The 24403-nt window shown below is 42.2% G+C and overlaps 2 long non-coding RNA genes across 3 annotated transcripts in view; both read right to left on the bottom strand.

Annotated features, from left to right (window-relative positions):
* LOC134163100 (uncharacterized) overlaps positions 1–24403 on the bottom strand; it is a 94834-nt gene that overhangs the window by 18867 nt on the left and 51564 nt on the right. The window lies entirely within an intron of this gene.
* LOC134163101 (uncharacterized) overlaps positions 5211–24403 on the bottom strand; it is a 32055-nt gene continuing 12862 nt past the window's right edge. The window contains exon 2 of the long non-coding RNA XR_009964574.1: positions 5211–5592. This is a non-coding gene — a long non-coding RNA (uncharacterized LOC134163101). The remainder of the gene's footprint in view (positions 5593–24403) is intronic.

The following is a 24403-nucleotide window of genomic DNA, read 5'->3' as shown; positions in this document are numbered from 1 at the left end:
CCTGACAGATAACAGACAAGAAGCCTTCCGCAGCTCAGGGAGGTTGGGAAAGCAGGAGACAAACAGCTCAGCATTCAGCCCCTCACAGGTCCAGCCTGAAGTGAGTGGGTTACCCCAACCTGGGCAGTGAAGCAAATTATACTAGTGAAACCTGTTCTCCTTGGCTTCTGTGTTTAAAACATTCCATACAGAAAGTAAAGATTAAATGGGAAATGGGCTCTCTGCTCTCAGTTTACCCCCACTAAAGAGTTACCACTGGTCTCTGTGGTCTTGTCTAAACACAGTAGTGAGACACTCAGGTGTTCATTACCGCAAAAGAAAGACTGCACCACACATACATCAAAACTATTTCTTCTGTTTTTCTCTCCCTGTCTCTCTCATGACTTTCAATCCTCTTCTTTAAATTTAGTTCTGCCATTATTACTTGCACTGAGTGTATATTAGCCACTAGATTATCAGGAATTAATGAGAGGGCTTAGCGAAAGCAGAAGAAGATAACGTAAGGGTCAGGGTGGCAGAACTGGATGCTAAATAGCAACTTCTTTATGAGTGGGTTTTGGAGACACACATCTACCTTCGATTCTCACTGACTCTGGAAAGAGCTTCAAGAAACAAACTCTTGTGGCATGAACTTTTATCTCCAGATTGCTGTAAGAGAACAGCTGGTGGACAAAATCAAAGTCTAACAAGGCACATGCTAAAAACCACAGAGGTAAGGACGCATCATAGCTAGCTAGGTTGTTCCTAGTTTTGCTAAGCTAGCATGGTCCTAATAGGTCAAGCCATGGTGTCTCTGGTGTTGGTCTAGTTAAAGGAAGCAGCTACTTCCTTTAAGGCAGGTGTCTGCCACAATGACAAAGAAATTGCCATCTTGGACTAGATAGTCCTTTTCTATAAGGGCTGTTTTGAACTCTCTCTACTACTTTCAGCATATCAGTGTATCACAATTAATTTGCTTTATGACAAGGCAGAAGATGCATTTCTGTTAGAATTGAACTGTGGCCAGGCTGACTGGCTAGAAATAAAAGCACCTGGCTTTCCTCTTTGCTTACAGTTTGGAAGAGTTAATCCAGTCACACGTTTCCATAGGACACAGACCAGACTGAACAAGTGTCTCTCCTTTCCCTTCCTGGTAGCTCCCCTTCTGAGAAAAATGGGGAAGAACCCGAATTCTAAATACAAATGTGTCTCACAGGGTAATGGAGAGAAACCAAACATCTCCTCTTGTATCTTCTCCTCCTTTTTGCTTGTTTTCACTCTTGAATGGGAAAAAGGGACTCATTTCAGTTACAGGAAAGTGGAGAGGATGCCTCAGGCTGATGTTTTGCAAATGAATGATGAAGCCCGGATATGAACTTAGGATCAGACTGTAGCTATAATAAACTACTCTCTGCATATGTGATTATTAGTAGCAGTGGGAATATGAGAAATTCATAGGCTGAGATACAATAAGATCCCTTAAACTCTCACCATTCTTCTGTAATTTAAATAGATTAAGGGTGCAAATCCCCTGGATGTAATCTCACGAGTACCTTTTCCTGGCAGTTCATACATAACCAAGAAGTGCTTCCCAGAGGTGCCATTTTCCTTCCCAGTATTTCCATCTTTCTGCATCTAGTTCCAGCATCAGGCACGGAGCATGGGAGGAACTAGGCAGAACTAGAAACTCTTATTTTGAAACTGAATGATTTTCTTCAAAGACTGGGTGCAGCTGTATATCAGGAAAATCATTGACACTCCTTGTAATTATTTAGTGCAGTCAGTTAACTTTTAATACCTATTTCTATTTCCTTTAAGCCTTTATCACAGAAAATACGTTCAGGTTTTTTTGCATCCAGGTATAACAATGATTTCCTTATTAAAAATATATTAAGCCAGAAGACAGATAGGTGTTGGGTTTTTTTTTCCCCAAAAAGAATAAAGTAACTAAAAGAGGTTCAGGAAGAAGAAATAGGTTATAGGCACAGAAGCACTTTTTTTTGCATTGCAAATACAGAAGATCAGATTCCAAACTACTGAATATGCTACGAACATAGAATAAAATTAATGGAAATACCGCTGCTGACTTTATTTGGCTTTGGATCACCCAAATGGATCACTATATATATATATATATAAAAAGCAAAGAAGATACTGACATAAGCACAAAGGCTAGCCACAAGAACCAGAACTCTGGAATCTGGAAAATAGGTAAGCCATCCATATAAAAATATTCAGTGCTTCATCATCTGCAAATATTTGCAGTGATGACTTTCTTAAAGGTTTTCAGATGATCTATGTATTCCCTAGGTCTCATCTGCTTTTCTGTCATGGCCTTAGTTTTATTCAAATGCAGCACACAGAAAAGAAACATTACCTTTTCCATTGGCTTGATTATGCCATTATATAAGAGACCAAAACTCATGGAAATGGGAAATGCAGAAGAAAAACCAGACCACAAAACAACACATGTGCTGGAATGACAAAAAGAAATAAAAAATAACAAATCAATTGCTAAAATTACTTTCTTGGTATTAGGTTTTAGGCAGCAATGGGCAAACAGGAAAAAATAAATCTCATTCTAATTCTTATCTGAAGATAAGAATGATGAAATTTTTTGGATTTGTAAAGCTGTGTTGGTGTCTTGTGAATTCAGGTTTGCACAGAGTCAAGCAAGTCCATTCTCTGAGCCAGATAGTAATATTTCCTCTCCCTCTGGTTAAGTGTAAGGGATGATCAAAAAACCCAATCCTCTTTGAGAAAACTTCAATGGTGTTTCTGCATGTGAAGTTCTTAGAAAGGTGTTTCCTCACCACTTCCCCTGCTGCAGCCTGGTCTTCATCATGGCTTTGCCTTGAGCTCCTGAAAATGCTGAGCACACACTCGCCTCCTGCACTGCTTCAGATCATCACCATCAGTGATCCTGGAGCTAATCACAGATCCAAACAGCATACATACTGCTGAAGCACACTGCGGGTTCCTCTATCTGTCTCCTTCTATTTATTTTTTTCCTTACACATTCCTTGTGTTTTCTATGACATAATAATGGATAGAAAACGTGCATATCAGATTACTATCTCAGAGTAAAGTGAGGCATAAAATTTTAGAAAGTTTTCCACTAAATTCTTAGTCTTTTGGTGCGCTAAACATTTCTGCTATGCTGTGTTGATGATGATTAATAGAGGACCTGACACCAAACCAAACAAGATATAAGAACGGTACTCATTGTCCTCTCAGCACATTTTTCTCTAAGCTCTTTCGAGATTAGAAAATAAATTGGTTTTCAGGACTTAGCTATTTCCAGTTGTTAAATCAAAAATTATATGAATCAAATTCTTGAGAAATATTGACAATAATCTCTCAGGAAACAAGAATTTTCAAGCTATGACTGAAAAAGAAGAGAGAGTTTCTGGTCTAACAGAAGAATGTGAAGACACAGCCGCTTCTTTTGAAGGACAGTGTGAAAATTCAGACAAGCCTCCATGCTGCTCCAAATCAGTGCAAAACAAAGCATACATTCAGGATTTTCTAGGGAAGGGTGTCAGAAAGAGCTGGAAAAAGAATCGTCCTTCTGGAGTGTGGATAATAGGTTTTCTGAAGTGGTCTAAAGACAAGATTGATTCACATCCCAAGGCAGCGCACCTGGACAAGTGTAATTTCCTGGACATTAACTGTTAATAATGCCATGACTAGCATGGTAGCAGCAGCTGACTATCTGACCAGAGCAGCTGTGAGATAGAAGGGACCGGCTTTCCAATTAAAACATTTAATTTATATTGTATAAATTGGAGCTAAGAGATGCTGTAAAACAAAAGGCCTTAACTGCTGGGAAACAAAGACAATGAAAGTAGGAGCACCATGTGAACTGCATCCTCAAGACACCTGGCCTCCTCCAGGAATCCTTAGACCTACAAAGAGTTTTGATGACAATTTATGTCCCCACAGGGGTAACGAGAAGAGGGAAAAATCTCAGGATCACTGGGGGAGACAAGAACATGGGGACAAAGTTTACTCTAGCCTTTTTCTCTGTGTAAACAGCTGAAGGGACAATGCTTGACATACTTAAGCCAGAAGGGACCTGAATGCTCATGTGGTCTGACCTCCCACGTAACACAGGTTAGAGAGAAGCATCCACCGGTTCCTGCATCCACCCAAGAAACCTGTTCTGAGGCAAAAGAAACTTTCAGGAGTGGCCAAACCCCTACCCAAACACAGAAGTCATTTTCCCAGCGAATTGCAAGCCAGAAAGAAGGGGAAAAGATGTTTTTCCCCCTTTTCAGGCCTTTCCTTTTTGCTTTCTCAGATACCCCAGGAGCTTCGTAGGAGTCAAGAGCTTTCTCCCAGCTCAGGTGTCTGTTGCATTAATGCAACACACTAGCTGGATGATCAGAAAAAAAAGCCCCTTTCCAAATTCTAAGTTTTGTATTCCCAGCAAGGTATCCTTTCCTCTGGCACCTCCTGCTACTCTCTCCCACTTGCCATGTCCCAACCCCTGATGAAAACATTTGTTTCTCTCACCAGAAAACTCCTTCTCAATCAACCTTAGGTCCCTTCCAGACTTTCAGCCCACCTCAGAGTCACATAAAGGAGCATCCAGTGTTGTGCAAACAACACTCACTGCTCCCATCTGGTCATCTCCATCCTGCCCCACAGCCACCCACTGGTCCCACTTCAGAGAAGCTGAAGTCAGCTAAAGAGGCCCTAGCACAGCTGTAAGTTCAGTTTCATCTCAGCCTTAACAGTGGTTTCTGCTTGAAATGTATGCCTGATTCGGTGGGAGAGCTGCTGCATTTCTGTCTCTCAAAAGCTCTGGTTCCTTTCACACATATAGCTTTCCTGTTAATGGGCTTTGTTCCTCCCTCCTCAGAGAAAACAAACTGGCCTCGGATCTCTGAGGACACTTCACCCAACACCCTTTAGGAAAGCTGTCACATCAGAGGCCACTTTGCATTTCAGTCCTGACTTCCCTGCCTGCACCTTCACACACGCAGAGAAAAGACAGGGACAAAACACTTAAGATTTCAAATCACTGACACAAATGTTCATAACGCAAATGTTCTTGTGAGCCACAAACATTCCCAGATGCCTCTGATTTAAATCAAATACTTCCATCCTTAGAAATTTCAATGGTGCCTTAATACTGGTATATTGCAAACTGGCATTCCCAGAGTATTCAGCGTCTGGGACCTAGCCAATCCTTCCCAACAAAGACAATAAGAAAGCAGCAAAAATCCACCTTGTTCCTTTACTTCGATAACCTGGGAGTTAACAGTAACTGAGGTTGATCCAACAGGCAAATGCAACCATGTATTTGTCATAGCTGTCATGTTGTACTTCCCACATGCATATTAATGCTCTACTCACCACTGTTTCCATTGGTAGGAGGAAGAAACTATTGTCCAACCATGTTGTTATGCCATGAAACCATGGTTTCAGCAGCACAAGCAGAGCTTTTAATTTCAAAAACAAATGATCCATAAATCCATCTTATTTGTCTTTGGATTGGATAGGAGCATCTCTCTTTCCCCAGCAAAAGAAAAATGGTCACTCCTCATTTTTCACTTCTATTATTGATTGTCTCCTTGCTAGGGTAAGAAAGGGATAGATCCTCTTCTGCAAAACAAAAAAGAACATGATGTTAGAAAGAGTTCACCCAGGTATAAAACCTTAATTGCTGGAGTTCCCTTTATCACTACTTCTTTATCATTGCTTTTTCAGACAGGCACCTCCTGAGAATCCTGTCATAGCTAGCACCTGACCCCGGGACCTCTGGGTACAGACCTATGAGCCCTACCTGTTGCATTAATGTAGATTCCTATCAGCTGCCACTTAGAGTAGCCCTGACGTGCTCCTCCAGGCCCCCTAGTTCTGGGTTAGAGACTGCTGCAGCCCTGAACAGCAGGAGCCCATGCTTGCATATTTTATTGATCTCAGGATGCACTTAGGCAATGCTTTTTTAACATTTAATTTACAATTGCTTTCACAACCCAGCACAACGGTGGGGGCTTGCTCTCGTGTCCCCAGAGGAGGAGAGTGTATCCTGACATGGTAAAGTGGATATAGCACTGAGGGCAGAGAGCAAGCAGCCTGTGGGACAGGCACTGAGGGACTGTGGGAAGCCTGGGGGATTTTGCAGCACCAGTGCAGGTACTGGGAGGATAGAGACCAGGAGCATCCCATATACTTGGCAGTTACCTCAGAGGCAGCTGAGAAAATGTGTCAGATTGAGAAGGCTCAATAACAAAGACATTTTTCAATTCAAAGAATGCTCCTATTAGTCACCTTAGGCTTGCCCTGGTAAAAATCTCCTGGTCTTCTATCTTTATAGCTGGACTGCAGCCATACAGACATCACACATATGTTTTTTCATGTATCTTTAAAAGGCAAGCTGCTATAAATTGTGTTCAAGTTACAGAGTATTTTGTTCCCAAGGCAATATTTCAGCTCCCCATAATCACACATAAATGAAGAAATATTCTGGTAATTATACTAGCAAAGAGCAGTTGCTTTCAGAGGTGGATATTATAAGAAGATCCTGGGAAACTGCAGGTGAAGAAAAGAGAAGCTGTGCTCAGTTTGCATTCCCCTCCTCAGCTCTGGTGAGGGTTGCAACCGCCTCATCTTCCTCCAGAAAGGCACTGTAGCCTGAGGACCAGCACTTCCCATTGCCCTCAGTTGAGGCCATAGCAAGGCTGGGCACAAGAGCTGCTCAGGAGCTAGATGTGGGGCCACACTGAGACCAGGGAGCAGGAGCCTTTTTGAAGGAGTCCTTTTGCAGGTTCTGCTTTGCATATCTGGGCTCCCACTAACTTAATCTCTCCCTGTTTTAGCCAATAAAAACTCAGGCTAGTACCGTCACAAAGTCAGTCACCACCAAGACTTCCCTTCAGCTCTTCAAGAAGCGTTTTCTGTCTGCACTGCTCAGGAATATGGACCCCTCCCATCTCTAGGCCCTGATTCACCCCTGTTTGTACCTACAAGCAAGTGGCCAAATGCCACTGCGGCAGCATGCAACATCTTTACATACACCTTGCACAAGTGAAGTGGGAGAGGAAAGGAGATGCAAGGCCCCGGCAAGCTCTGCTTGCAACCAGTGGAGCCACAAGACACAGGAAGCTTCTGGTTTTCTTTCAGAAAAGCTAAAATATTTCTTAAAAATGCTCAAAAGCACTGTTTTTCAAGGGGTGGATGGCAGAAATATTTCTGTCAGTCTCCACTGTCTTTGCTGAGACCATCTGTAACAAAAGAGTGAAAACAAGGAGGGCATATTAGATGCAGCCCTGGTGCAGCATGTTATAATGATGCATCTCCTGGAGACAGCGCTGCCTTCGGATGAGATGTCTCCCCAAGAACACTGTCACTCACTGCTTACTGCAGGTGTCAGGTGCCCCGACTATTGTTGTTATTGTTATTATTATTATAAATTTGCCTGGTGCCAGCGGTGCACCTGGTGCTCATCATCAACTCAAACAAGCTCCCGATTTTTAACAGTGGGCTGATTGCATTTCCACCTGTGAAAATCTGCCTATTTGCTGCTTCAGGCCCTATCTTCTCCAAGGGGAAATATGCAACACATAGCTTTGTTTCCTTCCTCCATGACTTTTGGTACCTGCTATTTTTTCAAACACACAACAGCCCAGCTCCTCACCACAGTAAGCCAGTCTTTTTTATCCATCATCTCTTCGGGATCAGATCACTAATTCACGTACAGGATAAGACAACTGCCAAATTATTATACTACAAAGAGAAGATCTTCAGACACCTGTCATCTTGATGAAAGCAGCACCATCAACTGACCTTTGCCAGTTCAAGGTCGATAATGAGACAAGTCAGGCAGGAAGAGCAGTATGTGCTGACTCCATTAACGCTGGCTGTGTGCACACTCGGTAGCACTGCGTCTCCTGTCAATTAGTGTGGGTAAACTAGGGACTGCTGATTGCCAGAGACATGGCATAGAGAGCTGCTGCTACCTTTACTTCTACACCCTGCTGCATTTTAATTAGCTCCAGTCCCCTGACTATTTCTTCAGAGCTTCATTACTGCCGTCTTCAAGAAACTCGAAGCAAGCCTTTTACATTGCACATCGCTAATGAGAAGAGATGTGAACATCCTCACCATGGAGTCTGATAATGCCGGACTGTCTGCATGTGCGTGTGAGGGTGTATGTAAAGATTTAAGGGGCTTCTCAGCATAACACAGTGTAAACATCGCTCAGAGATGGCAAAAGAATAGAATGACTCAGAGCCCACAGTGGAAGGTATTCCCAAAATGACCAAAAACACAAGATGGAAAAATGATGCACAGCCCATGATGTGTGCAGGTGAACGTGTGTGTGCTTGCATAAGGTGTCATTTCAGTAATGATTATGAAAGACCACCCACATACACTACAGCTCAATAGCATGAGGTCATAAGGTTGGAAATAGTGAGTTCTCCAAAGGGGCACCAGATCTGCCTGCACAGTCCACACAGAAGCCACCCATACTGCAGCCGAGAGAGTTGGCAGACAAAGGAACCAGAGCATCACTCAGTCATTTCCAAAATTCCACATGGAACGCCACAGCTTTTCAACAGAAAGCCAGGTGGTTTTTGTTTGGTTGGGGGTTTTTACTGTATTTTTAACTTTTTTGCAGTTATTTTGATAGCATCAGCCTAGCTGTACTAATTTTTTCTCAAGTTTCAATTATATTTGAAGCAAATTGTGATAGACAATTGCTGTCTTTACAGCCGAGTGCTGGCCAGACCCGCTTCCAAATAGCTTCAGGTTAAAAATATTACAGGCTGTACAATTCCCCGTTCACAACACACAGATGTGCTTGGTGCAGATCACCTCGGTGAGGGATTCATGGTGACATTATGAGTCAAAGTCTTGGTCCCATTCTGTTTTTCTGGCTTCACCAGCTGACAACTCCCTCAGCATATGGGAGGTTCTGATGCTAATATTTGGCTTAGACCTCTATATATCCCAGTTATAACTCAATATGAATATTAGCAGAGTCCCACTCCCACCCTGTATGACCACCAGTATTTATTCCTTCCTCACAGCAATAGCTCTTTTAATTAACTTCTCTTGTACGTCACTCATGCCCTTACAGACTTGCAGCTAATGAGCCAGAAAACCTACGCTAGGATTGTTTTCCTCAGCGAACACTGGCGCAAATCTTTTAGATGTAACAAAAAGTTGTGATGACAGCGTGCTTGCTGGAGATGTGATGGAGAAGTTGTGGGGTGGTCTGAAGAAATTCTGTTTACTACATGGCTCCAGCAGCATTTGGACAAGATGCCTGGTGAGAAAGGGATTAGAGGCTTTTTACTGACAGTGTTTTTATTCTCAGCAACTGTCCAGAAATAAAGGATGGGTCTCCTTCAACTCAGTGACTGCCTTTACTGCTTCAGGAGGAAAGGTTCCTCAGAACAGTTTGTCCCTAGGAAATCTCCTTTACAATTAGTGACCCACCTGCATTTGGTGTTAATTGCTTCCTCTGCACTGAGCAAACTTAGACCTAGAGAAGGCTGTGGATTGAAACTGGCTTCTGGACATACACCAACAACATCTGCTCTCCTCGAAGTGACTGCCAGTACAATGAAGCAGTCTTCCTGGAGGGGATGCTCCCACAACTGTGAAATGGAGGGAGGAAACGAAACCTGGAGAAGCTGGCTGGCCACAGGGGAAAGCTCTTCTCATCCCATAAAGAAGTGGTGCAAAACTGTGCCTCTCTGGTGAGCCCATGGCCTTTGCAAACCAGCTGCCCAACCTCTGGGACAGTGCAACCTCATTCTGTTGCTCATCAGAGTTGTTCTGCAATGGGACACTCTGCACTCAACGTATATTTCCATTGACAAAAAAATAGAACAAAAAACCACACTGCCTTCTCCTCCCCAAAAGCTTACGTCTTCTTTTAAATTTCCTTTGAATGACAAAGAAAATAACACTTTGCACCCAGGCATGAGATAGGGTTTGTAAAAGAAAAAATAATCCATCGTTTGCTTTTCTATAGTGCCTCTACCCAGTGGGGCTTTTGCTTTCTCTGAAACAAAAGCCTGCTGTCAGCCTCCACACAGCCCTGTGCACTTCCCCAAAGCTAACTGGAAAAAAATAGTCCTTTATTTCTTAAGGCAAATAGCCATTATCCAGAAAAGCTTGCACACCCGGCACTGCTTCTCCTTCTATTCCTCACCCACGAGTGGTCAGATTGCTTCAGCATTCATGCTGTGCCATCTAACAAATGCTTGTTAGCCACCTGTGTGGATATCTTTAAAACAGTAACTTTAAAAAACACCCACCATCATGCAAACATATGGATATGTGCCTGAGGGATGAATACATTCTGTACATACAGTTATTCTCATGCCTGATGCAATCAGATGTTCCATCTATGCTACTGCAGGGACACCTCCCTGCATCCTCCTACAGGCTTTTACACAATGGCTGCGGGTAGGTCAGTGGGTATAGTGGTAGCCACAATCCAAATTTACATTATCATCTCAGCATTAAGGCTTTATCGTGCAGCCCTGATCAATAAAGATAGAGCTGATCAATAAAGATACAGCTGACACAAAGGAATCATATTTCAAAAGAAATTCATGGAAGTTGTATGGAAGATGGCAAGAACAAGTGCATGCCAGTTGCCACAGGGGAGCATCACTTCATGAACATCTCAGCAGAGCAGGAGAAGCCACTTTCACCAACACTGGCTATTCTATTAGAAATCTCTTTTTATTCATTTTTCATAATGCTCCAGCTATGTATGCCTGCACATCACAAGGCTGCTTGAGGAGCCTGAAAACGTTAGCTTTAAGGCTCAAAATCGGAAAGAAACCACATCATATCCCACATCTCTTCTTTACAGGTGACAGAATTACTGCCTAGGAAAGCACTTTATTCCACGCTCGATTAAAATTTTTCTATTAAGATGAACTGGTTTCTCAACAGAAAACAGTATCACCAATAGAGCCAAACCTATTTCTTCCCCCACAAAACTGATGTATCTTCAAGAGGAAAAAGATAAAAATAAAATATATATATATTTTTGCACATACGTCACTGAAATCCAAAAATACAAAAATATTTCTGACATGTATTTCACTGAAAACCAAAATGTTTTGACTAAAGATATTGCTAAAGTGCCTCAAGAGTGCTAATTCCTTGCCTCACTCTTCCACAAGGGGCCTGCAAGATTTACCATCGGGTGGCAAAGCAAAGGACTCCCATTTTGCATCACTTCAGCTCTTTGAAGGAAGACATTTCCTGAGGGAAGATTTGGTGGGATGAAACAGTTCTGGCTATAGGAAGTATACAGGTTCCTGTACTAATGTGCAGTGGCAGCCTATCAGAATTGAAGTTGCTCTTCTGGCTCAATTGCTTCATCTAATCCTGGGAATTATTCAAAATTCTATTTCTCCCATGGTTTTAAACAAAAAGAGTATTAAAAAAAAAACAAACACAAAAAAAGCCCCAACAAATCCAAACAACATTTGCACAGGCTGTATTTTTCCCTTCTGGCACACTTCTTCAGACCACATTTACTAGCAAGCCAGATAGTGGGCAAAAAGCACCCATTATCATTCCCCAAGCAAACTGATGCACAACATGAGTTGCAAGATACCACAATGGCCATGACAGTTACACATGAAAGATCATGAAGTCAATGGAAATTTTTCCTATAACTCTCTCCTAACTGGGCTGTACCCTTTCCAGCCTGAACAACAGTATCTCATTGCAGCACCAACAAGCAGGACCAGCAGTGCCTGGACCACAGCTCTCTAGGTAGCAGCCGTTTCTCCCAATGAAAGGCATCTTGCAGGTTTTCAAGCTCCACATAGAGGTAAAAAATTGTGGATGTCTGTCACACCTCTGGCACATCTCAAAGTCTACTCAGAAATGCCTGTCACTTTGCATCTCCTCTGCTCAGCTGACAGCTTAGTAAGGGGCTGGACTCCATTAAACAGAAGATAGCACAGCAGCAGCATCCACGCACAGGCATCTATCTTGCCTTGAAAGACAAGACACACACAGAGGGTTTCCTTCTTGATCAAAATTAAAGACTGTTTTCATTGGAAAATAAATGAGAACTGAGGTAAAATTTTGCTGTGGTGTGCAGGTGTGTAAGAAAGCAAAATAACAGGATTTTTGAAAGCATATTGGTACCTACTGCTCTTTAGAAATAAGATGACAAGAGAAGCAGAAAAAAGACAAAGTAATGCTGATCAAAATAAAGGAAAAAAAAAGGATTTAGGGATTTAAGTTTACCCAGTAGTCAGCTACATAAATTTCCTGTGAATAAGGGTTTAAAATGTTTTAAAACGTGCTTGAGGAATATGTAGGCTTGCTTATTTGCCAGGGAATAATATTTGTGCCTTTCTATTGGTCCTGTTCTAAATCACCCAAAATAGACTATAATGTTGCTAATAAAACAATATGAATCCAAAAAGACCAGGAGCAGAAAAAAACATCCCCAGCTAAAGATATAAGAAATAAAAGACATGGTTGGGTTCTGAAACTGAGACTAGTTCCTGCAAACCAACAAACCACTAAATACATGCCAAAGAAGGAGGGAGAAAACATGAGGTGTAATAACTGTTATGTGTCCATGAGAGATTTATCTCCAGAATCTCTTAAATGCCAGTGTTATCTGTCTGCTAGAAGCACAGGGATATTCAAGCAACATGACCCATTAGAAAGGTCTCTACAAATAAAGACCCAGCGAGAAGAGAGACCAAACAGATTACAAAGATCCATATGATTTTGTCTCTCCTAAGGTTTACCAAATTTCTCAAGGACAGAGAAGCAAATGTGATGCTTTCTCCAAAAGAAGTAGAAGCTGAGAAACAACCGGCCTAAGCTTGAGAGATTCTGAGCCAGGTTGTGGCCATCATTTCATAGCTTGGTGCACATGCCAGCCCGTGTGGGTTAACCTCCGGGCTCCCAGCTGCACGCGTAGCTCTTCCACAGCAGCTCTTTCCCTCTGCACTGCAAACAGGGTACACCTCATGGGATGAGCCGCAGCTGACCAGGCTCCAGGCTTTTGCAGGTCAGGGTATAAACTAACTGGCAGCATCTTGTTCCATCTGCCCTCACCAGTGATGACTTTGAGAAACAGCCCAGTAACCGCAGAGCTGTAACGTGCTCCTGTGTCAACACAGCATTTCACTTGCTAAAACTTTTATGGTTTGCTCACACTGGAAGAAGCTTCCCCTTAAAGATAAATGCAATCTACTGTTAGGTCATTATCTACAGCTCATGGCTGGACTGTGTGAGAAAAGCCAAATTTCAGCATGTGTTAAAAATGTAAAGGATAATTCAGGATACTCGCTTTCCTACCTCAGCCAACAAAATGAAAGTCATTTCTGAGGGGTTTGTGCTACAAACATCAGCTCCTTGCTGTAAGGTTAAAAGCAGCTTCAAATGTTTTGTTCAAGGCATATTTCAGCAAGGCAAAGTTTCTAAGATAAAAGGCCAAGTACAGACCACATTCTGCTCTCCTTTAACCTCATGTAAATTAATATGGAGCATCTCCACTAGCTTCAATCTAGCCTGTGCTTGTGTGCTACAGAAAAGGGATTTGGCTCTACGCTTTTAAAGTTGCTGTGGGAACCAACAGGCTAAAGCAACCCAAAGAAATGTGTGTGAAAAAATCTCCTTGGCTTCTCTCTTCACTAGCTACAAAGCTACGAGATAGTAAAATCCACAGATAGCAGTCTCCCCCAGAATAAAATAAAGAAAAACAAAAACCCACACTAAAAACCACTAAAAGCTATCAAAGAATAGATAAATCAGCAGGAAATGGAGGGAGAGGAGGGGAGAACGAAAAAAAAATACCTCAAGAGCCTAGCAGGCTTACTAGGCAATGTGAGAATGGAATAGTCTCCATTCTTTTACTCCCCATTAAAATATGCTTGTTCCCCCCTACTAATCATCTTATTTGATTTATTTCTTTTGCTGGATGGATTTCTGTGTTGATCACCAGGAAATCAAGAATAAAAGTCCACTTGGTCTTCTAGGCCCTCGCAGAATTACTTTAAAATTCAGCAGAGCATGGAAGGAGAAGGGTTTCATTTTCTGTTTTGAGTCCTGGATCTTCCTGTAAGTATACAGTAACCCTGCATGGTTTCAAACATGCTCATTAGGTGCTGAGCTAAAGGTAGCTATAATTACATGCAATTTTCCATCTACTGCCAAGGTGCATAGGTTTCCAGGGAGCCAGCTCCTTGTCACCTTTTCTGTGTACTTGTTGCTAAATATGAATATTAATGAACTCTGAGTTCTCAGCCTCCGTTTTCCCAATTTATTCACAACCATTCTACCTTTCTGCAATGAAAGAAAAGGAAAAAAAAAAAAAAGGCAAAATGTAATTAGCTTCTCTCTGAGCCCTCTGCTCTGGCATCAGTGACTGAGCCTCCCACTTTGCCAGTGGACAACATGCTAATGAAGAAAAGGGTCTTTAATAAGATGGGGGTTTGATTATCTTCAGTCCTGACAAGCTTCAGGGAGAATTGGAATGAAAAACATATTTCTTGCTCATGTTCCTGGCTATATCATTCAGAGAAGATGTTTATTCTGATTAGAAACATTTTATCCCAACTTAGGTCCCAACACTTTATGATTGAAAATCATCAAACTCTCAGAGGGAGTGAGGACAGAGGGTCTGGTCTAAAACTACTGATGCTAATAAGAATAATGACATCTCCTGTCTGCCAAACCATCACCTTACTAGAGCTTGCAAATTAGCTTAAAACTGGAGTAGGAATCCATAATAATCAAGCCACATCCTTGGGGACAGCCTGCCAACACTGCACACACCACTCCCCTGGTCAAACTCCCTTTTCACCAGTCCCAGGTCAGGCAAAGCCCCCACTCTAGGGCACAGCGAGCTGCTTTGCTCTGCTCTGCCATAGACTGACCCAAGTTCAAGAGGGGAAATCAGGGAGCACACATCACCACAGCCTGCTACCTCCTCCACAAATCACACCATCTCAGAGAACCAACAGCAGTGCAGCACTTCTCCTTCCACCAAGGAGGGTAGGAGAACATGCAATGGAAAACCATTCATAGGATACAGTGTCCCAACACCAAATGGGAGAGGACTTTAAGGAGAGAGGTGAGGGGTGAACACCTAGGAGGCAGCCTGAAAGACAAGCGGCTGCTCTTGCTAGCCTGGCCAAGGGCTGCCACCTCACCAGGGATACCAGGCCTCCTTTTCCGCAGCCTGCCCATCCTTCCTGAGGCACATCACCACAGAAGCAGGTTGAGTTCCACCAGCTTTTTGGTGCTGAGCCCCACTGATCACCACCTCCACCAGGGCTCAGTTCAGCACCACCTTCCCCTCAACCTCCAGAAAAGACTGTTCACAAGGACTGCTGTGAGGACCCTCGCAGTGTAACAATTCATTATTCAAGTTAAATGGGCTGGTTCACACCACACATGGGTATGCCACCCATCCAAAATGGGGCACACATCACTGCATCTTGCACTGTAAAAACACGCTCCTCTTTATATACATCCCCTGAAAAGGTACAGGCTTGAGCTGAACATGTCCAGGTTTGGGCTGGAGAGCGTTCCCTGAAATACAAGGCAAAAAGCAGATTCCAGCCTCCTCCAAATTGTTTTATATTAAAAATTAATTCCCTTCGACTGTGTTCACACCTCTGTGGTGTTTACTGACTGAAAACATGCTGGTAAATGTGTTTACTGAAGAAACATTCCCTGTACTGGCAAATTTCAGGGAAATATTTGTGGTAAGCAATTTTCAAAACTGCAAACCCAAATATTTATCCCAGAAGAAAGATTCTAGAAGTCCACTCAAAGGACAGAAACATACCACGTAACCTCGGTCTCCAGCCAGTCGGACAGGCGCTCAGCAGTTCTGCAGACAAAGAATCCTTCAGAAGGATCCTGGGAGCACCAGGTAAAATCCCGCCTTGCTTACAGGCAGACCAAAACCCAAAGGAAAGGAAGGACAAAACTTTATGAAGCAAGCAACTCACAGCAATTATTTGCTCAGTGTGCCTATCACATTTGCTGAGAGGAGGAAGCACAGTCATGGCCTGATAGAGCTCCATCAAGGTTCAGGAGAAATGGGGTCTATTCCCTTCTGTTTCTTTGGCAAATGAATGGCAGCTCATTCAAGTCTGCAGTTTGCAGCCTATGTCTTTAGAAGCAGGGGCAGCAGGATGGTGGCCACTAGACCTCAATTAGATATGAAAATATCATATAGATGGAAACATACATAGTTTCTGTACATAGCTGCAGAAACACCCTTATGTCTGCAGAAACCAGAGGGAAAAAAGGTAGCTTAGGAGGCAAACTTTATACTAGATCCAAGCCAAGCATCTATAATACATGTTTTGTTTGGTATTTACACAGAATCTATCTGGAAACGAAGGTGCCTTTAGTTGCCAAGGGTAGCAGATGTGTTTTATGCAAACTACTACCAAAAAGTAAGCTAAGAAAGGGGGAGAAGTGCAGAGGGAAGTTCAGCTCCTTCAGCATGGAGGGCCTGGTGTCCAAATACTCCAAGTTGATCAACTTGCAATAAAATTTAAAATATTTAACCCAGAGGGCTAAAACTGCAGCTGATTATTTTTAACCTCACCAACAGCACAAGGTTCAAATGTTGGCAGCAGAGTTCAGCCTTTCTGGCATGTACCTTTCCCCATCACCTACAAGTGATACATGGGAACGGCCAGAAGACTTCCCCTGGGTCTACCCTGAGAAACTGCAAGAGCAGGCTTCATTTGAGAGCTTTGCCACTGCCTCCTCCAAATAAATTGCATGGTTCAGGCTACTCAACAACTTGGTCCCACAGCCCAGTCACACCTGACCAACCCTCCTCATACACTCACCACGGAGGAGAGGGCTTGACCAGACTGCAGCACAATGCCCTCTGAGCGGTGCACAGCTCCTTCAAATTCAGCACCTTGATGGGAATGGCAAGAGAAAACACGTATTGCCACCAGCCAGCACAAGCTGGCTGTTCTCTAAAAAACAAAGGGGTTTATTTCTGAGTTCTCAGCCTTTCTGTCTTTCATGACCTAAAATTTCATTCTCGATGGCCTTCCTTGAAGGCATTTTAAGCAGAACTGCACATAAAAAGCCCGAATGGCCTACAAAAGATCAATAGCTTTTTTCCCAGTGAGACCTGTGAAAAATTGTATTTTTAACGTGCACTTTTAACCTCTCCCAGACTCCCTGTCTCAGTGCCTACTGCACAGCATATGGCTCTAGCCATCAGAAGAATTAAGCAAGTACCTAGGAAGATAATAAAGCAGTAAAACCCGCAATAGAGATTAAACTCTCTGGAAATCTGTGAGTAACTGGAAAAGGTTTAGAATGATGCTTTTGTAAATAGGAAAACAAACAGAAGACAATTTTGTTTTAAAGCAGCTGAGAATATGAAGAGACTGTGAAATTGTAGAAGAATTTGTTAACATACATAAGGCAGAGAAGTTGATTGTCAGGTACTAGGAGGGCTAACTTATCTTTGTCAAGGGAGCAGAGAGTGATCGATACCAGTATCAAAGCACCCAGTCAGAGCCTGCCAGGGAAACAAGCTCTTGGAGATGCAAAGAGAGTTTGCCAAGCAAAGAGAATTTCCTGGTCTGGACTGGCATTTGCACTCCTCCAGCAATGCAGGCACCGTAAAAAATTCAGTGCACCTAATGGGAAGCACCTGAAGCAGAAACACAGACCTCAGATCCAAGACAATGGGTGCAGAAGCCCTGGCAGCAATCATAGTTTCATGAGCAGAACACTGTAAGTAGCCAGATGGGGAGAAAGGTTTGAATCCACAGAGCTGTTTTCAGAGGTAGGAACAAGTCAAAGGACATGGTATCTCTGCAAAAGCCACATTTTCCCAAAATTCTCATGGGGAGGAGGCAGTCAGGCCCCTGCCCACTGCTCCTAGCACAGTATCTGATGGGAGACAGCAACCTGAATGCCAGTACTACTCAAAGAGGCCAGATGATATTTCATCTGCGGAAGCACCATTTGAACCACAGCATGGCAGAGAGCATCTCAGAGTCCCCATGGACAGTGAATGGCTGTGAATTGTCCTCATCCTGTTGGCCCTGAGGCAGGAGATGTGCACAAGCATGTCTTTCTGAGGATTTTACAGGAATCCTTTTGCACCAGTCACTGTGTTGCACAGAAATTCAAGTGTCAGAGCACTGGCCAGGTTGATAATTGCTAACTTTGCCAAGACTGAGAATGAAAAGCCTCAGCATCTGACTGATGTAAAAACAACACAAACTTCCCTGCTGGAATCTGAGCCCCTGATAAAGGCTCCAACTTTGTAAAGTCTTCCATATATTAATAAGCTTAGTTATTTGTGAGTCTAATCATTAATGTACCATAATTAATGTACCATCATTAGTGTACCATTATGGCTGTATCTACATTACCTGCTGAAATATGTATTACAGAGTCTGGGTGATCTGGGGGATCATGGTGCACACCACTCCCACTGGGCCTGGGTTTCCTCCTGCAGAGGTTAGTGTGCACTTGAGTTTCACCCTAAGAAAACATGTGCACAGGTTCAGGAGGAGTCAAGAGATGCTGCTGCATTCAGTAATGGGCTGTATGTAAGGACAGAAAACCTTACCAACTGCCTTACAAGCCCATACAGGGTGGACTCTCAAAAGCACATTTTGTCAGAGGTCAGCTAAAAGAATAAGAATATATTTTTTTTATTGCCTCACAAGGGATGAAGGCTGTTTAAAAAGGAGTAGCAGTAGACAGTACTTACTAGGATTAAACTACAAAGCAGTATTTGCAGAAAACCACACACTGGTTCTGACTCTACAAGTTGCAGAGATTTTACCTTGGTGTCCATGCAGGTTTCCACCTCTGCCTCACCAAAGCTGATCAAAATCAACAGCACAGACTGTTCAAGAAGCTCTTGTTGTCAGAGAAATTAAAATGGCAGGAGAAACATTTATATCAGCACAGTCATTCATCTGGCCCTTTTGCCCTCCTTCTCTCAACCCTGGCTATTAAACAGATCACTCTAGTTAGGAAGCTCTTCATATCAATTCTTTACCCATACACACTGCTGACTGTTTGATGATGATGTCAACTTCCCAATGCCACAATGGTTTGGGATTTTTGGGTTTGTTTTCAGAAAAAATATGTGGGTATTTTTTCAGATGACATACTATTCAACAGAAGATGACAAACAAACCTCCAACTTCAGATACTGCAGAAAACCATCATCCTGTGACCAAGAACCGCAGAATGCCTGAGGTAGGAAAATACTATTTGTTCTTGTAACGGATTTTATGAACAAATCAAATGAGGTGAGATGTTTCTGAAAATTTGATCATTCATCACCAAAGCTTTTTACCATCTTGTACTCATCACTTCTACTACCTGCCACTGCTGGAAATATTTCCTGTACATAGAAATAGATACAACATGCACACACACACTTACTCATATGCACACACTCCAAGCAAGTGCCTGGCCTTCTTTGGAGAGCAGCGGATTTATAAAAATGAGAGGAACATTTAATCAATCATTTTTATTTGCTTTTCTTTTAATAAAAAGCTACGCTATCTATGGAATGTGAACTATTACCTACTTCTTAAATGTTCGACTTGACTATTCTCCCCCTTTTTTCCTCCATCTCACAAACAGACTTAATATAGCTGTATGGGATATGAATCGTATTTTTCAGGTTTGATTTTGTCTGTCAGAATGGCAATGGTTTTAGAGTTACAGAGATATAAAAAATCCCAAAGGTCTGAGTAAACTGATAACTTGGATACCTTAAAGCATTTTCTGAGGCTTTGGGAAAGAAGATGCTGTGGTTGCAAAAAAAGCAGTTTTAATCCTGGCAAAGTTTTGCACGTGTGTATACATGTTTGTGTGTGTGTTTTAATGTCATGAAATACCAGAAAGAAGTTTTGGGGTTTGTGGGAATAAATTTTCAGCATTTTTGCTCATTTAAGGGATGGCAGCCAAAAACAGTCTATTCACAGAAGCTTGGCATCAATCCCTCATGGAGACAAATAAGTACATTACAAGATAGCACTGTTCCCTTTCCACTGCGCAGCAACGTAGGATTTCACACTCTGTTCACATTGCAGAAGATTGAATGAAATTAGTCAATGCTCAAAAGGATCATTAAAAAAAAAAAAAGAGCAAAACCCAATCTTTGCCCTGCAAGCACTCAAGGTTAGCAGCTGCTGGTGTGGGGTTCTATTGTGATGGGTTCAGAGAATGAACGATGTGCCTATCAAGGCTGTACCGTTACAGGCTGGTTTGTCTCTTGCTCGTCAGCAGTGTGGTCAGTCTTGGAGGCACTCCATGGCTTGGCCTTGGGAACTTTCCCTCCATTTTTAAGACTGAAGACAGATGGTTTTCTGCTATTTGTGGCTCCTGGGTGGGGAGCGAAGTGTAGGATTTCTCTCATGTACTCATCACTTACACTGATGGCTGGTGACCAAACAAGGCAGTTGGTAGAAATGGTGTTTGGCTATCTATAATCCATCATTTTCAGGTTGAATGGCACCTCACTCTGAGGAAGCACTGTTGCAACAGTAAACAATCTCAAAACAACTTACCTAAAATATCGTGAGACTCCAGCTCCAAAACTATTGCCCCCAAAATAAAACCACAGAGGTTATTTATCTCTTCTCTTACCCCAACATCCTCTTTTTATTTCTACTCTGGAAAATGATTTTACTGCATCTTTCATTCTTCTTTCTCTCTCACCAGCTGTTTTATCTCCCTAGTGCACATGAACTCCTTGTCAATATCATCTTATAAATTTTCTCCTCTGTCTGCCTGACAGCAGTCTTAAAAGCCATTCTCAGTCTCCTTGGTTGGACCTTCTTCAGCTACCCTGTCCCTTCAGAGGCTCTCTGGACTTTGTGGTGCTTACAGGATGCATTGAAACATATTGCATCTTTCTGACCCCGAAGGAAGCCTTGTAGCTTCTGAGGTAATAAGAGGACGGAGCTGTAAAATCTAGGAGGGACAGCATCCTAGAGGGACATCAAGGAGGATATGTATTCAACATCATTCTCCACATGCAATAAAATTAGCTTTGCTAGAAGTTTCACTAAGGCTCCACCATTTTCCTGACTTCAGTATTTATATAATTGAAGTACATAAAGACCTAAACTGAGAAAGTATTCAAGTTTGACTCCAAAATTGGTCAAATATTTGCAGTGGTATGCATTGCAAAACAACACAAGTGTGGGGGGGAAAGAAAAATGATTAGAACAAAATCCTAGGGTGACCATTATTATTTCCTTTAAAATCTCAGAGGTGTTTATGGCAATGCCTGTTTCTAATGCATTGGGAAACTAGAAAAAATAACAAACAAAACAACAGCAACAACTAACCAACCAAAAAAAAAACAACAAACCAACCCCCCAAACATGTAAGATTTATTGCATTAAGGTACTTTTAAGAAAATGGAACATAACGCTTTTCTGGCAAGTGATTTGGCTGTGAAAATGCTTCTTTCACTGCCCTCACACTGTAACATTATCAGGCAGGCTGGGCTGTTCAGAGACAACTGAAATAGGAATGTTTCTTTTCCCTTTTGTTTAAATGTGATTTTTAAGTGGTTTCACAAACACACTCAAATATTACCATACTGAATGCAAGGCAATTTCTAAAATGCATGCGTTATTTCCTTCCAGTGTTGGTACAAGAGGGAGAGATGGGTTTGAAAAGGCACTTTGCACCCTCACTGTTCCACGCTGAGACAAAGACCTGACCTCGCACTTCCGCACTGCATTCAGAGATTTGACTAAAGGGGTTTTATCTTCTTTTGTCTGTCAGGTTTTGGCTTCATATGGGTCAGATAGTCTGGAAATGACCATACAGGTTAGAAATTTGCAGTGTTTGTGGAAGCTGATGAAGCTTAGGTAATGCACTTTTATCACTGTATTGTTCAGGAGAAGAGCTACTGTTCTGGGAACTAGAGGGAGCTTTTTAAGACTGCCATATTTTTAGCCAAAGTCATGCAGATTGTTGGGTTGACCTCGCACAGGCAAATCTCCCTACAATGGCAACTATTGCTTTAGAGGAATTTCCTGGCAAGAGAGATTACATCTATACTAGTAAAATAAGAATGACCATGACAATCCTGGGGCAGTGAGGCCAGCTGGCAGAGAACAGCCTGTGTCCATATAATCAAATTCTCCTACCTTTTCAAAAGGCATCTAAGATGCTTGTTTCCCCAGGAGATTCCTTAGCAATGTTTGTTTCCCAGCACATACCCCATTACTTAAAGCGCTTGTTCCTGTTGATACTACAATGCCTACCAAAGGATGGGGCTGGGCCAGTGACAGGTAACCTGCCTGATTTGCACCCAGGTAGTCTTAAAGATGAGACCTTCATGTTAGCTATCCTGAGGCCACTTAATGGGGGTGCAGGCAGAAAAAGGGCAGGAGCAACATTTGACTGTAGCATAGCTAGATCTAAAAGGAACATGTGTCTACACCCAAAGATTACAGGCCCATCAGGCTAATAAAAACAAGAGTATTAGATGCAACATAAATACTCTTACAATTTACCTGCTCAAAGACAGCCAGGGGAAAGGGAACACTAGAAACAATGTTCCTCTGAACAGTGGAAGACTAGTGCACACACAAGAAAGCTCTGGGAAATCCCAGCAGACTCAAGGGCATCCCTATGATTGTATTAATTTTTTATTTTTTTTTATTAATCATCACAAAACACAGCACCAAATTGCATTTCTGCACTTCTAGGGTTAATGTTGGAGTGCTGTGCCTGTTGGTCATGTCGTAACTCTCACCAGCATTAATGTAGACATAGTGCTGCACAACCAGTTTACCATCTAACTGTCATGCTTTCTGCAAGCATGACATCATTTCTGCAGGTTTCATTGACATATATTGTAGAATCACAGGAGAAGGAGCTGGAAAACATCTTGAAATGTCCCAGGGTAGGACAAGCTGTATCTCAATGCTGCTCCTAATGAATGCTTGTCTCCCCTACTCTGATAATGGGCTCATCAAGGAGGATGGCTCATCAGATGTTCTTGCCCAATTTGTCACCATCATCATGGGTGTTTTTGCTTTCTTACCTACATCCTTCTCTCTGCATCTTATGACCACTACTTCTTGCTTGGCCTGTCACAGAGGTAGAGAATAGATCATTCCTTCCTCTTTCCACTTGGAAACTGTTATCCTATCCCATTTCTCCCACCAGTCTACTCTTCCTCAGAGTGAATAACCCAAATCTTCACCTATTTTCTTCTTGGACTATGCACTTAGGCCACATTTTCTGGATATCTTAATCTTGTTTTATTCCATACGCTCCAAATGATGAATGGCTTTCTTGAAGAGTAGTGTCTGACACTGGGCATGAAATAGCTTTACCAGCAGGAGGATTATTATATGTATTTGTTGTTTACACATCTCAGTATGGATTTTGTTCATACCTGCTCATCTTGTGATCCAACATAGTTCCAAGGTCCTTTCTGGAAGAAACCAGCAGTTTCTCATCCCATATTTAACAAAGTCCTGTTGTTTGTTTTGGTTGTTGTCTTTGGTTTGGTTTTTTTTGCCCACTACTGCGCATAAGGCATTGTGGAATTTCATCCTTTTTTTTAGGAAAAGTCTTCAATTTGTCAAAATCACTTTTAATTCTAAGTCTTTCTCCTGTTGTACTTGCAATCTTTTTCATATTGGATGAACACTGGATGAAACCCCATAGAGAAGAGTGTTCGCAAAAGGAGATTTCTAAAAAGCTGGCACTTTATTACAGTTCCATGACATATATTTTGAAATTCCTGTTCCCTCTACTGATATTAAGCAAAAGGCTGATATCTTCTGACCTATGGGTTTCAAATTCACTCCTACACAAAGGCTACAATAAGATCCTAGAAAACATCTTCTAATTAGTAACTCTGAACTTCAGCCAGGCATATGCATCTGAGATACCTAATTCATATCTATGTGAATCAACTTTTACTACTAGACATTTTATATCCCTTCCAACTAAAAACAAAAGGTTTGAAATCCTGTGGCCTTCTTTCTGATGCTCAGCATCTCCTTGCTGAAAGTGAGTTTTGCACACTCTGTGAATCAACAGTGTATTATTTATCTTTCACTTCTTTTACTGGCACAACCTTGCTTTTTTTCCTGTGCTGAATTTCTTGCAAACTGAGTCACTTTATTTGATATAGCAGATCTATATGTTAGGGTTCTGCAATACACAGGCAGCATGCTCCTGGGCTGAGCAGAGCGCTGTGAGTCAGAAACTCTTTAGTTTCAACCCTCATTTTGCCATACAGGCAGCTGCATAGATTTAGGCTGCTATTTTAGCTCCCTATCTTGTTTTACTACCAGCCAGTGCTAAAACAACTCAGCAGACAACGTTATCTCCCTTGTTTTCGGTAAAAGTCCAGAATTAATACCTACAGTGAATTGCACCAGGCTAAATG

Source organism: Pezoporus occidentalis, unplaced genomic scaffold (assembly GCF_034315485.1).
Source record: "Pezoporus occidentalis ecotype Australia unplaced genomic scaffold, CSIRO_AGI_Poc_V1 ctg2, whole genome shotgun sequence".
In the NCBI taxonomy this organism is placed as follows: domain Eukaryota; kingdom Metazoa; phylum Chordata; class Aves; order Psittaciformes; family Psittacidae; genus Pezoporus; species Pezoporus occidentalis.
This window is presented reverse-complemented; position numbering and strand designations above follow the sequence as displayed.